The sequence below is a fragment of the Elephantulus edwardii genome, unplaced genomic scaffold (assembly GCF_000299155.1).
Source record: "Elephantulus edwardii isolate Elephantulus edwardi_28Jun2011 unplaced genomic scaffold, EleEdw1.0 scaffold00317, whole genome shotgun sequence".
Lineage (NCBI taxonomy): Eukaryota > Metazoa > Chordata > Mammalia > Macroscelidea > Macroscelididae > Elephantulus > Elephantulus edwardii.
Genome location: NW_006400067.1, coordinates 1,024,281 through 1,030,885, shown reverse-complemented (window position 1 = coordinate 1,030,885; position 6,605 = coordinate 1,024,281).

Below are 6,605 nucleotides of genomic sequence, written 5' to 3'. Positions count from 1 at the left end.
AACTGAGGGAGAAATTTGTAAATGAATAATATTAACAAGTAAATAATATTATCAAATTTGTAAATAAATAAATAAATAATATTATCAAGTTGAGTTTTCTTAATGTGTTCCCTATCTTTCCAGGAAGTTGGTCCCGAAGGGTCTGCTGCCTTGTGGTCCACTGACTTTGTCCATTGGCTTCACCAAAACATTTTTTGCTTTCTTTTCCTTATACTCTTCAGTTTATCTAATTGTTTATTCTTCAATTATGTCCTTCAGAAAGACATGTTGAAGTCCTAACTATCAGTATGTGTGAATGTGACCTTATTTAGAGATAATCTTTGCAGATATTAACAAGTTAAGATAGGTCACACTAGATTCACGTAAAACTAAAACCAGGTACTAATCCCTTTACAAGGAGAGAGGTATTGGGAGATGCTCACCTAGCTCGTCGTAAGGCAGAGGCAGCAATTAGACTGATGCATCTGCAAGATAATGAGTGTTGTAAGTCACCAGAAACCTCTAGAATGTAGCAAAAGGCAAGACAATGTAATCTCTCAAGGTTTTAGAAGGAGTAAGGTTCTTCCGACACCTTGATTTTGTAAGTCTAAATACTAGATCCTTTTTGAAAATAATTGTTGTTGTTTTAAGTCACCTTTTTGTGTGGTAATTGGTTACATTAACCCCAGGAAACTAATACAGTGTGTTGTTGTTCTATGCCTTCAAGTTAGAACTGACTCATAGCCTTTGTGTTTACAACACCTTCAGTTTTTCAGATTGTTCTTAGTTGTTTTTGTTGTTAGGTGCTGTCGAGTCAAGTATGATTCATGAAAACCCCATGAACAAAAGATCTGCCCTATCCTCACAATCTCTGACACACCTAAACTCATTGCCGCAGTCATTGTGTCAAGCCATCTGGTTGAGGGTCTTCCTCTCTGTCTCTGTCCCTCTACTTTTCGAAGCATGATGTCCCTCTCCAAGGAATAGCTTTTCCTACCAACAGACCCAAAGTATATGAAGTAAGATGAAGCTTTACGATACTTGCCTCCAACGAACACTTTCATTGCACTTTCTCCAAGACACACGTGTTTGGTATTTTGGCAGTCCATGAGATATTCAGAACTCCTCTCCAGCACCATAGTTAAAAACCATCAATTCTTCTGTCATCCTTATTCATTGTTCATCCCTCAGATGTATAGCAAGTGACTGAAAAGGCCCTGGCCTCAATTAGCACACCTTAGTTCTCAAACTAGTGTCAGTGTTCCTCAATAATTTGGAAAGGTTCTTGGTCGCAGATTTTCACAGTGCAATGTCTCCTGATCTCCTGACTGCCAGTACAAATAGTGTTGACTGTAAGATGAAGTTGTTAATAGTTTCAATCTTTTCTCCATTGCTCATAATCCTATCTGTCCAGTGATGAGAATTTTTGGGTGTTTGTTTTTGCATTGAGACACAATCCACTAAAGGCTAAGTCTTTGATCTTTCTCAGCAAGTGTTTCAAGGCTTCCTCACTGTCAAATTATTCAAGAAGTCAGACTTTATGAAGAGAAATGTGGTATCAGTGTTGGAGAAAAACTCATAAATAACCTTCATTATGCAGTTCTTGTTAGATGGGTTGATCTATATGCCTGCTTCATTACCAGAATGATAAATCTCTTCTTAATTTCTTACAGTTATTTCACATGAGTATTTTTATGCTTCAATCACCCATCAACTCATCAGGTGAAAGACACATTTCCCTGGGTGGTTCACACGTGTAGTAAAATAAATGGCTCAGTATAAAATATTAATTACATTCCTTCTAGTAATCTCCTTAATGAAGCTGCTTTTTTTTTACTTCCTCAGTTATGAAGGATCTAGGTAGTTTTGGAGTGGGTTTTGTTGTTGTTGTTGTTTTAAAATTAAATTAGAGACTGTCTCTCAAGATTCATCTCATTGTGTTCTTTTAAAAAGTTCCACTGTGGCACTTCTCACAAAACACACACTTGTTGAGGACCTTACCATCTCTCCACTGTCAAGGCCTGTGTGGGATGGCTGGCCCAGGAGCATCCTTCAGCCACCACTTTTCCAGCATCTGCTAAAGGTTGCAGCTCAGCTCTGGCGCTCTCACACACTGGCCTGCAACTGAACCACTGCTTGTCAGGTTGAGGGGCTGCATGTTCAGCGTGGCCCAAAACACAATCCTGCCCAGACCACTAGACCACCACTGCCACATTCACCTGGATACTCTTCTGCCCCACTGCCCAGCTGGTACCCTGACTGTCTAGTGCCAGGAGCACCAATATCACAGGTACTTTGGATAAAACATTGCTGTTACGCTACATGGGTTCCCTTAAGTGGAAGCAGCCAGGCCAGGCCAAATCGTGCCAAGACATGGTTTCTGGAAGAGAATAGACATCCTCATTCAGCCATTCAGGTATTTTAAGTGAAATTGAAATACTGCTGTCTAGCTGTATCACATAAGATTTCTTAAGCTTAAGGGGCCAGGTAGAGAGCTACAGTCACTGGAGGGCAAGAATCATTCCACTTTGGGCTGAGAATGGAGCACAGATAAACAGGTATTTCATAAAACATTGTGATACTCTGGGTCACTACATAGTTACAATAATCTAACATCTACTAAGAAAAAACCCCTCTCATAATGTCAAGAAAGCAGCTGTCTGCCTCAGTCATCATGAAACAACAAAGTAACCCTTCTCCTAAAAGAAGCAGACCAAGTGACTACACGAGATAGAGAGAACTAGAATAAATATGTTGATGTGGAGTTACTAAACAGCTATAGAAGAAGTTGCAAATGTTGTTGTTGTTGTTGCTGTTATGTGCCATCGAGTCATTTGCGACTCATAGGGACCCTATGTACAACAGCCCTAAACCCTGCTCTATCCTGTGCCAATTGCACTGCCTCTGGTACACCCATCCGATTACCCCACTCACTGAATCAATCTACTTCATAGAGGGTCTTTCCCTTCTACATTGTTCCTCCACACTCCCAAGCATGATGTCCCTCTCCAAGGACCTGTCCCTCCTTACAACATGTCCAAAGTATGTCAGATGAAGCCCCAGAAACCTTGCCTCCAAGGAGCAGCCTAGTTTAACCCTTTCCAGGATGAATCTGTTTGTTTTCTTGGCAGCCCATGGTACATTCAACACTCTTCTCCAGCAACACAGCTCAAAGGCATCAATTCTCCTTCTATCCTCCCTAGTCATTGTCCAACTCTCTGATGCACAACAAGTGATTGCAAAGACCATGGCCTGTATCAGACTCACCTTAGTCTCCAGAGACACTCCGTTGCTCTTGAGTACTTTAGAGAGGTCCCTAACAGCAGACTTTCCCATTGCAATACACTTTTTATTTCCTGGCTGCTGGTGCCAAGAGTGATGACCATGGAGCCAAGCAAACTGAAGCTGTGAACAATCTCAATCTCTGCACCATCCATCCTGATGCTACCAACTGGTGAGAATGCTACCAGTGGTGAGAATCTTTGTCTTCTTGACATGGAGCCTCAGTCCATACTGGAGGCTACAGTCCTTGACCCTCTGCAGCAAGTACATGAGGTCCTCCTCAGTTTCAGCAAGCAGGGTTGTGTCATCTGCGTAATGTAGATTGTTAATAGATCTTCCACCAATCCTGACACCACACTTCTCCTCATAGAGCCCAGCCTCTTGGATAATCTGCTCTGCATACAGGTTGAAAAGCTATGGAGATAGGACACATCCCTGGGGTACACCCTCCCCAAATCTGAACCATGCAGTGTTTCCTTGCTCTGTTCTGACGACCGCCTTTGGTCCAAGTATAGGTTTCACATTAGCACGATTAAATGTTCTGGGATTCCCATTCTTCTCAGAGTCAGCCACAGTTTGTTATGATCCACACAGTCAAACGCCTTTGTATAATCAATGAAACACAGATAGACATTCTTCTGGTATTCCCTGCTTTCAGCTAAGATCCATATAACATCAGCTACAATATCTCTAGTACCACAACCCCTTCTAAACCTAGCTTGGACTTCTGCCAGTTATTTGCTGATGTGCTGTTCCAGTCATTTTTGGATAATCTTCAGTAGAATCTTGCTTGCATGTGAAATCACTGATATTGTTCTGTAGTTTCCTTGACTGGAAGATGCAAATGATAGAAGAAAAAATGGAAACCATTAAGAGAGTGAATAACCCAGAGACAGAAATCCTGAAAAAATATGTTGATGAGCAGCAAATTGAACAAATACAGAAGTAAAAAAAAAAAAATTAAAGAAAGAATTGATAGTATGGATCAAGAGGAAAACTTAAGAAATCATCACAAGGCAGAGAGGATACAGCCAGCAGAGTGCAGCTATTAACAGAAAAACATGAAAATGCAATGCAGAATATTAAGACCAAAATGGCAGTAGTGTCCAACATGCTCATAGCACAAATATGTAGAACTGAAGAGGTGGAACAGAGAGTCAGTGACCAGAAAGACAAGAGACACACTTGAAACATACTGGAAGAAAAAAATCAGAGGTGAGAAGTGAAGAAAACATTAGACTCTTGTGAGATGACATCAAGAGGAACAATATACATGGCAGTGACAGGGAAGTCACTGAGGGAAATTATGTAAGAAGTACTAGAAGAAAACTTCCCAAATATTTTTGAAGAATGGAGGAGTCCACATTCAAGAAGCATCATGAACACCAAATAGACTAGATCCACAAAGAAAAACATTAGAACATATCATAGACAAATTCCCAAATTAAAATAGAAGGATAGAATACTAAAAGCTGTGTGAGAAAAACAGTCTCCTACAAAAGGGAAACAATTAGATTCAGTTCTGAGTTCTCAGCAGAAACCATGTGAGCTAAAAGACAATGGGATGGAATATACAGAAAGTTACAAGAAAACAATTGCCAGTCAAGGATCCTACACCCAGAAAAAGTCTCTATCAAATATGAAGGAGAAATTTAGATCTTTTGAAGAAAAGAAGGAAATTAAGAAATCTGTAAAAATAAGACCAAACTTCAAATCATTTTAAGCAAAATTCTTCACCTAGAGACACCAAAGGAAAGTAGATGAAACAAAGTAACCAGAAACAACACAAAAGGAAACACAGCAAAATGGTAACGGTAAAACCTGGCCTGACAATAGTCATACTTAATATGAATGGACTAAATGCACGAATCAAGAGAAAAAGAGTAGCTGAATTGATTTTTTAAAAGTCCATCAATATGTTGCTTACAAGAGACACGTCTAAAAAAGGAAGACAAAGATGGACTCAAAATTAAAGGCTGGAAAAAAATACACCAAGCAAATGACAACCTCAAAAAAGAGAGTGAGAATACTAATCTCTGATAAAAGAGACTTCAGAATAAAAACTGCAATAAAAGATAAAGAAGGACATTACATACCGATTAAGGGCACAATAGATCAAGAAGACATAACCGTGGTCAACATTTATGCACCAAATTATGTTGTTGTTGTTGTTGTTGTTGTTGTTGTTGTTGTTGCTAAATGCTGTGGAGTCGTAGGCAACTCATAGCTACACTATGAATGAAAGTCCTCAACCCTTGGTGGCTTTCATCCTTTCTCCAGGTTCATAGGGTTTCTGGAGGCAAGCTATTTATGAAAGTGGATCCCACTCCTGCTTCCAAGCTTGTTTCAATCAGGGAGCCCCACAAAACACTGTACACCATGGGTAACCATTATCACATTTGACACATCAGTGTCACAGTGTTCAGTTTGACAGCAACCATAAGTTACCTCTGTACGTCAAGTGGACACACCAGGGCTATACGACCAAATGATAGACTGGCAAAATACACAAGCAAAGGTTAACAGAATTGAAAAAAGAAATAGCATAATAAGAGAGGTAAGAGACTTCAACACATCACTATCACCAAAGGATAGGTCAATTAAAAAGAAATTCAACAAAGATGCAGAAGATCTGAACTATAGAATCAGCCAAATTGACCTTGTGGATGTATTCAGGGCACTGCCCCAACTAAAAGTCAATTCACTTTCTTCTGAAGTGCACACGGTACATTCTCCAGAATCAATCACATATTAGGGCATGAAGCAAGCCTCAAAAAATTTAAAAACAACCAGCCAACCAACCAACCAACCAACCAACCTTTGAAATAATACAAAGTATCTTCTCAGATCACAATGCCATAAAACTACAAATCAACCACAAGAGGATAAAGGTTACAAAACCACTCATGTGGAAACTAAATAACTCTCTGCTAGACCAGGATTGAGTTACAAAAGAAATAAAGAATTAAATTAAAAGTTCCTTGAAACAAATGAAAATTAAAATACAGCATACCAAAACCTCTAAGATGCAGCTAAGGCCATCCACAGGGGCAGTTTAATAGGAACATGCATATAAAAGAAAGAAGAAAAATCAATTCTCTAGTTCAATACCTTCCTCAACTAGAAAAAGAACAACAATCTAATCCTACAGCCACTAGAAGAAAGGAAATTATAAGGCAAGAGCAGAAATCAATGAGATAGAAAACAGAAAAACTATTTATTCCATTAATAAGACCAGGAGCTGCTCTTTAAAAGGATCAATAACATTAACAAACTGCTGGCAAGCTTAATGAGAGAGAGAGCGGGAGAGAGAGAGAGAGAAGACACAGATAACTCAATTAAGG